The sequence below is a fragment of the Triturus cristatus genome, chromosome 3_2 (genome assembly GCF_964204655.1).
Source record: "Triturus cristatus chromosome 3_2, aTriCri1.1, whole genome shotgun sequence".
NCBI lineage: Eukaryota > Metazoa > Chordata > Amphibia > Caudata > Salamandridae > Triturus > Triturus cristatus.
In genome coordinates, this window is record NC_140584.1 from 998729334 (window position 1) to 998740454 (window position 11121).

Here is an 11121-nt window from a genome sequence, read left to right on the forward strand (position 1 = left end):
TGTATGTTTAAACTGTTGGCTAATTTTGAAGCATAATCTGAATGTAGAAGAAGGTTTAGTGAATGGAGCAATGGGGAAAGTTGTTGATTTTGTGAAATATCAAAATAGAAATGGAATTGAATTTTTGAAAGTTAAATTTGATCAGATTGCAGAGGTAAAACAGACTGCCCGTTCTGCCGCACGTTTTTTGCTTATAAAAGACTTGTATGTTCGTAGAAAACAGTTTCCCTTCTGTTTAGCATATGCAATAACTATTCACAAATCACAAGGTTCAAGTGTAGATAATGCTTTGGTAAATGTTGGAAAAACTGTGTTTAAAAAAGGAATGGTATATGTTGCTTTATCTCGAGTTAGAAAGTTGTCTGGTTTGTATTTAATTGATTTTGATGAGAACAAGGTTAGTGCTGATGTTAATTGTGTAAGAGAATATAATCGTTTGAGAAGGCTTATGCACTGCATTTAGGTGAATATCCTATTTATGAGAAACGTGTTGTGTGTTCAAAATGCAAATATGTTGAAGAGTTAACTATGGTTGAAAAGCAGAAAGAAAATCAACAGAAAAGAAAAGATGTAAAGAAGCAGAAAATGCAAACAAGTGATGATGTTGTTGGATACCAATTAGAAAATGCTTCTGGTGTCAACTGCTATGGTAATGTCATTCTAAATGTTATATTTTATCTTGAAGATGTTTGTGGTGAAATTATGGAAAGTCAGGAAAAACTTTATGTTCTGCACTCTACACTTTATTTCAAGAATTGAAAACTGATAAAAGTAAGATTCATTCTGCTTCTGGTATTCGCCAACTGTTGAACACATGTACTGGATCTTTAACGTTCAGTGCTAATATACAGCAAGATGCACAAGAATTTCGGATGGTTATGCTTGGAGTATTAGAAGATGATGGAATTCAGATTGAGAGTTTATTTGGACTCAGTTACAAATGGGAATATAAATGTGAAGAGTGTTCGTTAACTTCAAGCACTATAGTTGACAGAGAACGATTTTTATATTTATTAATACCTGACTGCAAATCTGTACCATTTTCTAAATTAGTAAAAGAAGCTGATCATGAGATGATGTGTTCTTGTTGTAAATCAAGAATGCTATCTGCATTATGCCTACAAAGATATGGAAAATATTTGATTATAATGCTGCAACGCTGACGACCAAATGGAAGAAAAGTGGAAACAAAAATTAAAATTTTTGTTGCTAATCAAGTATCTATTTCTGAAAGAACTTTTGCAACAGTTGCTATTGATTTCCATGCTGGAAGTACTACTACAAGTGGACATTATACAGTTTATTTAAAGTGCAATAATGGTTGGAGTCACTGTAAGGATACACACTTGGAAATGAAACCGAGATTGCCTTATGAATTACCCAACTCATACTTAATTTTTCTGAAACAAATATTTTAGATACACTATTCTTGACACCATGGGGTGCACCACTAGTACAGGGGAGACCAGTCTCAGCAGTATTAATGGCAATCCCCAAGCGTACTCCCTGCAGTTTTCTGCTTCCCTTCCAATGCCAGCCACCTCCCATAGTGCTATTCTCACCCTTATAGGGGGAACTGATCCCTCCCAGAAGAGTAGCATTTCCTCTGTACTAGATTCCCCATCCCAGCACACACCTCGCCACCAACATATGAACTTACTGTCATGGAATGTGGCAGGCTTAGCAAATAAGATGGCATGTCCTGAATGGGGCTCTTTTGTGGATGCTGCTGATGTGGTTCTATTGCAGGAGACCTGGGCCAGGGAGGTGGTTCATAGAGCCGGGTTTGCTTCCTTTAACATCGCAGCTCGGTGGGGAGGCAAGGGCCGCCCCTCTGGTGGCCTGACAACATGGATAGGTGTACACCTGGGTTGTAGTGTGGATTTGATCCAGACCAATTCGGATGACATCCTTTGTGTCCAATTGTCCTGGCCCAACTCATATAAGCTGGCAGTTGTGAATGTATATTCACGCCCTACTGCTATGGCTAAAGAATCTAACACCGTAGGGGAACTATCATCTTTCCTGGAATCTTTGGACCATGATACTAACTGTGTGATCGCAGGAGATTTTAATTGCCACTTTGAGCCCCTCCCAGGGCTGGGTGAGGGGGCATTGCAGGAAGAAGATGAGTTTTGGGGTATCCCACAGTGTAGGTCCACCTATGCAAAGGCATGGACCCCACTGGCTATCCAGGTTATGACTCTAACCTTGCAGTTTTCAGTTAGGGCGGTTAATGGCCGAATGCCTTCGGACATTCCATCCAAATGCACCTATAATAAAAAAGACCATGAATCCCATCTGGACTATTTTATGGTCCAGACTAGGTTATGGTCCAAAATTATAGATTTGGTGGTCATGAATAGATCAGACAGCGATCATAACGCCCTACTGATGAGAATGGAAATGCCAAACTCTGCTATAGCCCATACGGAACCAACCGCCGATCTAGGATTGGTCCTTACCAACAATAGGAGGAGGGTTAAGTGGGAAACCCTATGTGAAAGGCGAGATGCACTGCCAAGCTTATACTTATCTATTCTCCCCCTGCTCAAGATGGCAAGTGACATCTGGGACAAAGGGCAGTCTGAGGATAACTCTGCACGCTTCCTCACTGTGCACCGGGAATTAGTTGATATCCTTGCAGGCTTTTTAAACCCCATAGTTCCCGACAGGAAACCAAGGATTACCCAGCCCTCCTGGTATAATGCCGCATGCAGGAGTGCTAAAACTGCCTTGATTAATGCTATTAAAACTGGCAGTGATAAGCTAACAATCTGCTCACTTAGGGTTGCCCACAAACAAGTCTTAAAACAGGCAAGGATAGATTGGGATTGGGAGAGATGGGAAAGTTTATCATCAGCCCTTGCTAATAAGGAATTGAACAGATTCTGGGCCATTGTGAATTCTGGGTGCGCGGAACCCCGCAATGCAATCGAAGCTAATCTTGACCCGGGGGTGTGGGAATCCCATTTTAAAACCTTGTACGCTGCCACCTCTGATTTAGATCTCTTGCCTTTTCGGCTTCCGTCTGCGGGGGATGCCGAAGCTTTGGAATTCACTGTAGATGATGTTTCGATTGCCATAGGGAAACTGGCACTGGGTAAAGCACCAGGCATAGATAAGATACCCGGGGATTTGCTCAAAGATCAGCCTAAGATATGGGCACCGTACCTTTGTGCACTTTTTAACTCAATTTTGCACGGCACGGAGGTCCCTGATTCGTGGCTGGGAGCGGAAATTGTACCGATATATAAGAAGGGTTCTCCCTTGCTCCCCGTTAATTATAGGCCTATCAGCCTCATTGACGTCCCCCAAAAAATAATGGCAAGACTTATTTTAGATCGCTTGCAGGACTGGATCAATGAGAATGATATCCTTTCTCCCTATCAGGCTGGCTTCAGAAGCAAAACATCTACCATGGATCAGATCTTCCGCCTAGTAATGTTGTATTGGAAGACTGTGGCGTTGGAGGGTGGCAGTCTCCACATGGTATTTGTTGATTTACGCTCTGCGTTTGACACTGTTCCTAGGGGCAAACTTTGGGCTGTTCTACGCGATCTAGGTGTACCCATCTCCCTATTGGGTATATTGGTGAGGTTACATACCGAGAATTTTGCCCAGGTCAGGTGTGCAAGAGGAGGTGTACTGTCTGACAGGTTTGCTGTAAACAAGGGAGTCAGGCAAGGGTGTGTCTTGGCCCCTACTCTCTTCTGTATTTACGTGAATGGACTGATTGCCAGCCTGGACGCAGTCCCTAACAACGATGCACCCAGGTTGGCAGGTAGGAAAGTAGCAGCTATAATGTTTGCGGATGACACCCTGCTCCTTTCCAAAACACCAATGGGCATTCAACGTATATTGGAGGGATTCAGCAACTTCTGTAGGGAGCACGGACTACAGATCAATGTAGATAAGACCAAATACATGATTTTTAATCCCCCAACACACACTAGGCCACCACCTACCCTTGATTCAGTCGCACTTGAGAGAGTTCACACCTTTCAATATCTTGGTGTTACCCTAGGTGAAAAACTTTCCTGGGGCCCACATCTTGCAAAATCCCAACTTAAACTGACCCAAATATCTGGGGGAATATTAAAGATGACAAATGCCTCTACTTTTAAACCCATCAGCCCTAGTCTTGAAATCTACAAGATGAGGGCCAGAGCGGCTGCACTATACGGAGGGGAACTATGGGGGCACGTTACTAGACCAGGATTGTCTAAAGTTGAGAACAACTTCTTGAGACAACTGCTCGCGCTCCCCCAAAGTACACCCCTACTACCGCTGAGGCTTGACTTAGGTATTCTTCCCATCCAGGAGGAACTAGCCATCAAACCTCTCAGGTTTTGGAGGAGGATCTGGCTGACCCCTGAGTTGGAGCAGTATAAAACAGAGCTCCAAGAAATACTGAGATTAGGTAGGGCAGCACATATCCCCTGGCTTTCCTATATCAAAGATGAATTTATGAACATGGGTCTTGCAGATATGTGGGTGAACCCAGCAATAGCTTGCAGAGAGATCTCAGGGAAAACATTCACTGAGTTATATCGATTTCGATGCTCTAATGCGTGGCTCCATGATTCAAAGAATGGTACCATGGTGAAAGCATTCATTGAGATCAAATCTGTTTATTCATTTGAAGATTTCATGGATGTAATTTTCCCTGTTATGGCTAGGAAGCTATATATACAATGGAGGTTTGGTGCACTTCCCCTAGTGTGTTTAACAAGCAAATGGTACCCGACTAGGTCCTCACATTGTATTGGCTGTGGCATGAGTAAAGAGGATGAAAGCCACATCCTTTTTTTCTGTCCTCTCTATACTAGAGCGAGGCAGAATTGGATTGTACCTATCTGTAGGAACCTTGGATTTAGGAAATGTTCCGACGCACTAAGGGTTTTTAAGACTGAAACTGCAGGTCACATTGTATTTGCCTTAGCCAAGTATCTGCACGCTTTCTGGATTAAAAGGAGTTTTATACTATCTAATACCGCCTAGTAGCCGGGCATGTTTCTGCTTGTGTAAACTCAGTTCCAGATACAATGCTGTGTCTAACACTAATATTAACACTGACATTGATTTACATTTCTGATTTGCATTGTCTATGTCATTTTAGGTGCTCTTTTTTAATATTGTAATTTTAATGTGTATAATATGCTGTGTACTCTTTTATGGCTGAAATATTGCCGAAATAAAGATTTAAAGAAGAAGAAGATACACTATTCGGCTTTAATGGGAAGGTGTATAGATCTTTAAGGAAGTCATACTGGATGCTTTCAAAGCAAACTTTTTGATACATTATCTGGCATATTCGGAAAATGTGCAGAGAAACTACGTACGATCTTTAAGGAATTCATACTGGATGCTTTCAAAGCGAAATTTTTGATACATTATCTGGCGTATTGGGTACATTTGAAGACAATCTATGAAGTAAAGGTAAGCTTTGAACATTTGAAGTACTATTGGATGTGTTATTTGTGTTGATTTTGTATTATATTTGAGAATTAGTTTTTTTTTTTTAAACAATCTAGTTGATTGTTTTTTTTCCCCTGCTGTTTATGATGAAACTACACTGGCATCACTGTGAATAGTGAAGTTAAGTAGTAGCTGATGACAGCAAAAAAGGGAGAAAAATTGTTATATGAATGTTAAATTGTTTTGTATTATTTAAAAACTCGTAATTTGTGAAATGTATTACGTTACATAGTACTTTTGCAGTTTATTTTATGTAGTTGAAAAGGTAGAAAAAAATAGCATTAATGACAAATGCACAATAGTAGTTCGATATTTAAAAAACCTTTGAAATTCACTGAAAAAAACATAGGTTTCAGGGACGTTATAGTTAGTTGGACATTTGACTTATATAAAACCAGAGAAATTCGCCTGTTATAGTTAGTTGAGCTAACTATAACTCGCGCCCCGGCAATGCACTGCTGATGACGTCACATATTACATCACTCATGACATGGTCAGTGACATCACTGATGACATCTCAAATGACATCACTGATGATATCATTCACGTGAAAATCAGATGCACCTCATCAGACTGTAATATAACACTTGATACACCCAGTCTAAAATACAGACTAATTTTCAAAACCGTGAACACACCAATACCAGTTAGTGCATATCCACTCTCTAATTTGTAGGTCTACACACATCCATTCATTCACCTATACAGTCACTCATACAGTCAGCCATCAATACAGCATTATCATATCCAGTCACATATCTATACAGACACACACACACTGCCTCTCCTTCTTAGAGTTATTCAGAAACCTAGTCAGGAATGGAAATAATCAATAACACTTTCATTTACTCACCTGTACAGTTATACACATACCACGTCACTTATTTTAACACATACTTTACACTCTAATACAATAACTAATACAAGGACACACTGATCCATACAGGCACTCTCACAATCTCTCATTCTCACATATAGTCATTTATATAGTCCAATACTCATATATACTGCCTTTCGCATATGGAGTTACTCACATGTACCACTGAGGCATCCATTCATTCACCGAGACACTCATACACACACTCACTCAGCCATACAGACCTTCACAGATACAGACTTGAACACATATACCTAGTGAATTAGCCACTCACATCTATGCAGAGTCACACACCCCCACGCAGACACTCAGGTACTCATACAGGTACTCAGACAAGCAATGAATAGCTCATATAGATCCTCAGTTGCTAACCAAACCATGGAACTGCTTACACACCGACTAACAACCTAAACTGTGTGAATGTCTATATCAGTCGCTAACACGTGCATTAAGCAAGACACAATTAATTAGTCACTTATACAGTCAGTCACACACCTACTTAATCATCCATCCTGAGTCTTATACACTCATTCATTCTTCAATACACCTTGGCATATATATATTTATAAAACATATTTAAACTTTACAGAAACACACATTCACTGGATGATGTCATCAGTGATGTCACAGACCATGTCATGAGTGATGTAATATGTGACGTCATCAGCAGTGCATTGCGGGGGCGCAAGTTATAGTTAGCTCAACTAACTATAACAGGTGAATTTCTCTGGTTCTATACAAGTCAAATTTCCAACTACCTATAACGTCCCTGAAACCTATGGTTTTTCAGTGAAAATATACTATATATATATATATATCCAAAATTAAAAATGTTTAAATACTCTGCATACGTGAAAGAATTTGAAATTTGAGGGTACATATCAAGTTAAATATCCTTAACTTGATTTGTGGCAGCAGTGCAAATACTGCAAATTGAATCTAGTATGGACGACTGGTGGCCTTAGTTGAAGCATTGGTATGCACTAACAAAAAGAAAGCACGCATAGGAGTAAAAAAATAAAGCGATATGCTAAACTCTAGCATATCAATTATTTTATTAATACAACCAAATTATGAACAGCTTTCAGATAACATTACATTATTGGAGAGGTTCTCTCCATACATGGCCAATGGGCACAAGCACGGACACCCAAAGCGTCAAACCCTGTGCACCTTTAGGCTGTAATCCACGGTCTGGATTTCTCGGCACATGGCCTAATGTTGCTGCATATTAACAATGTTAATAACGAATAGGCTGGTTCTTTAAGGTTGACTTCTGTGGTGCAAAAATCACAAACAATACTTTTCTAATCATCTGGCGTTACTTACAGATGTAAAACATTGCACATAGTCTAAGGAGGTCTTACTGGGGGACGATCTTATGGCAAAAAAAGAAATACCAACATCAGCGTCACCCCGTTAGGAAATCAATGGCGTGATTCGAGATCCAAGAAGTCAGAAAGTTAGCATTGTTGGCAAATACTTTTGCCTCTTTACAGTCTCCTTTCAGAAATTGCTGCCTGTGAATATTCACCTCAGTGACAATTATCTGGGATGGAGGAATGCGATCAGAGTGTGGCTGAAGCATAACTGTGACTTCTCCCTCACTCATACTTGACTTTGGGAGTGGACTATAAAATCTGCAGCAGGGAGATCCACAAACGTGACTCTTAAACTGAACAAGAGCTGCAATGACGAGCCATAGTCACTAGCTCCAGACATCAACCCTGGCTCTGAAAAAGAGGCTAGGCACAAAAATGGCTTTAGTAGAGTCACAGTCACAAAGCCGGCTCAGACAGCAATGCCCATATCCAAACAAAATTAGGTCTATCATGGAAATCAACATACCACTTGAACTGCGTACTGCAGACCAAATGTCAACCCTGACACAGAGCTCCAGAATCAACCCACTGTCTACAAAACAAAGCCACATCACCCATCTCAAAAACATTACAGACACAAACCACCTGGCTCCAAAGGGCCCACAGACAGCCGCCCCTTTCTCCTCTGAGACTGAATTCCTAAACAACCAATCCCCCACCCCCACAAAGCACAAAATACACCCTCCATGGTGAGCACCAAACACAAATCTCCAAGACCCAATGTATTTGATACTGATAACTAGTAAGACGCAGAAACCATTGAAATTCAAATCCATACATATAACCCAAAAGCTTAAAGGTAGAGCAATCTCTCTGTCCCTACTGGCTCCAATATAACCTTCCACAATGTATCAAACCATTGCACCAAAAACATGTACATTCATTTTTATAGATTTTAGCTGGGAGTCGAGTGCACTTTAACACCATATTCCAAACACAGTAGAACACTGAACACGAGTTCATGTTTTAAAAGACCAACATACTAGCCTCTAGTTTATGTTACTATATTTTATTTGATCAAATAATACTCTTGATGGAGAACCTTGAAAGGCTAGGGGACGTTAGATAACTTATTTCATGGAATTTTGAACCTGTTAGTTGTCATATTATTTCCCAAAGAGGTGCTGACAAGGTTGTGCCAGAGTCCACAGGTAAAGTAACAAAGGCTGCACTTTATGTTGATTACTTTTCACAGTGATTTGACAGGAAAATATTCAGCCAATCCGAGCACAACAATGAGACAGATGCTTCATAGATACTCCTAGGTAACTGCAGTAATTGTATGCATTGGAGTACAACCTTAATAAATCGATACCAGACTTATTGCAGTGTTAGTACATTCGAAACCATGTGATGGCCCCTCAAGCACAGCAAGAGGAGAAAGTAACAAAGGTAGATCTAGAAACTGGCAGTGAGCCAGCGAGGAATGTTAAATAGATCAAACGTCCTACTGTCCGCAGTATTGGCCATTACCCCGGAAATGTTCCAATCTTGGAAAAGAGGGTAGTGGCTATGCAGCAAGTGTCGTACTCAATGGCAAGGGGTTTGAGATGAACATCCAAGATTAGATGGCAGGAAGCACAGCAGGGGCCTGGGACCCTGGCACAGTATATGGTTGCCAAGAGCTGCAATAAGAGTCAAACAGTTAGGGTAAACCTCCCTGTGAGAGTGGCGCTTCAAGGGACTCCTGGAACGATGACACTGCCCCTTACATTGCAGGTGGACACCAGGAGTCGCCTCCTAACTAGCTGCCCTTTCTGTCACAGCTGACTCGCATATGCTGACACTAGAGTCGCCATCCATATGAAAGTGGCATTAAGCGTCACTGCCAGGTCATAATTCTGCTCTCCTATAGTATAGGCGAGTGTCCGAATTCACACGACAAAGCAAGGCATGAGCTGGACCCACCCATGTATCAGGAATCACACCGAAGCTCACGTGCAAATAAGAGGTCGACCACATGAGCATATCCTAGCAAAATTCCTGATCCCCCTTCCTCTCCCCAGTCAGATGTCTAACAACTCCAAACCCACGCCAGTTTTTCCTCCAGTCAAACTCGCTGCCTCTATTATTCCCATCTCAAGGGCACCTGTTCAGATGTCAGGACCAATTTCCTAGCTCGCTGCCTGAAGTTACTCGCCCGAATTCTACGGCTTGTTGCCCTACTCTCACCACACAAGCCACTCCCACGTGTTCAAAGGTCACTACCCCAAATTAGGGATCATAGGTAACAATCTTACTGAGTACGGTCTCACAGGTCATAGACTGTTCGTAGTGACACCTGACCCAGCCCAGAGTCAGCTTCATTGTCGCCATCGGATCAGGTCTTAAACCTATATCTCTAGGTGCGGCGTCACGAGTCACCCAGCCTGAGGGGGGGCTTGGGGACTTCTGTGCCTACCCCGGAACGGTATTACACCCGAGTCAGAAGACCTGACTCTGACAAAACCCCCGCCTCCAACACAACCCCCTTCGAGTGGGAAAACAGCTCCGATTACATAATTCACTTACTCCAATAGGGAAAGCGTGAAACTACTACCCCACAGTCAGCAGTCCTCCATCGTCCGTTTCTATTGTCAGTCGTCAGAACCCTGAAAGATCAAGGGGGCCGACCCCACGCTTCCGGTGTGAGAAGTGCCCACACTCATGTACAGGTGAGGGCAGTTACTCGCCGGACTCAGGAGTGTCTCTACAGTTGTTGACAACATTCACATTATAAACTCGTTAGCCAGATCAATTGTTAGCCTCAAGGTCGAGGTGTAAAATTGACCCAGCCTCCCTTCAATGGCACAGGTGTGCTTCGGGTCCTCAGCAGGTACCATTTTCATGGCGGCCATATACCGGCACCACTGCTTGAGGCTTGGTTCTTCCTATCATAAAAAAACCCGTGCCGGTCACTAACTCTCTCTTGTAGACTAAGGCTCTCGTCTTCTCATTGAAAGTTATGCATTGTTACGGAAAGTGTCTCCCTCCCCTGACTAGCGCTCACCTTCAGTACGTGGCGGCGGCAGCAGCTCTCTCTTCCTATCTCCGTGGACGCTCCGGTCAGAGAGGACAGAAGGAGCAGTGTTTCCCGATCAAAAATTCAAAGCAAGCACAATCTCCCTTGAAAAGAAGCCCAAACACGTGTAGTTCCTACCAAAAAAAAGCCCAGTAGGAGCTCAACAACAAAAGAAATCAACGAAAACTGCTTAATAAAGTATTACAAATGTACGTGTTCGCGTGAAAGTTTTAAAACAAAAATAATGGTCTAATTGGTAGGGTTAACTTGAAAGTGTGATATTCATATACTCATCAAAAGGGTACTCTCAGTGACTTAGAACCTCTCGCAGTTTGCCTAGAGGCAGTGATTTTTAGGTCGAGCCTGCGTGAGCACGCTCT

At 42.0% G+C, this 11121-nt stretch overlaps 1 protein-coding gene across 2 annotated transcripts in view; it reads right to left on the reverse strand.

The window, feature by feature from the left end:
* Positions 1–10857, reverse strand: part of POR (cytochrome p450 oxidoreductase) — a 624051-nt gene extending 613194 nt beyond the window's left edge. Inside the window, exon 1 of one of the 2 annotated variants that reach the window (XM_085649617.1) lies at positions 10730–10857. The gene's annotated coding sequence lies outside the window, so the exon portion shown is untranslated. The remainder of the gene's footprint in view (positions 1–10729) is intronic. The other variant, XM_085649618.1, reaches the window with a different exon arrangement.
* Positions 10858–11121: the final 264 nt, after the last annotated feature.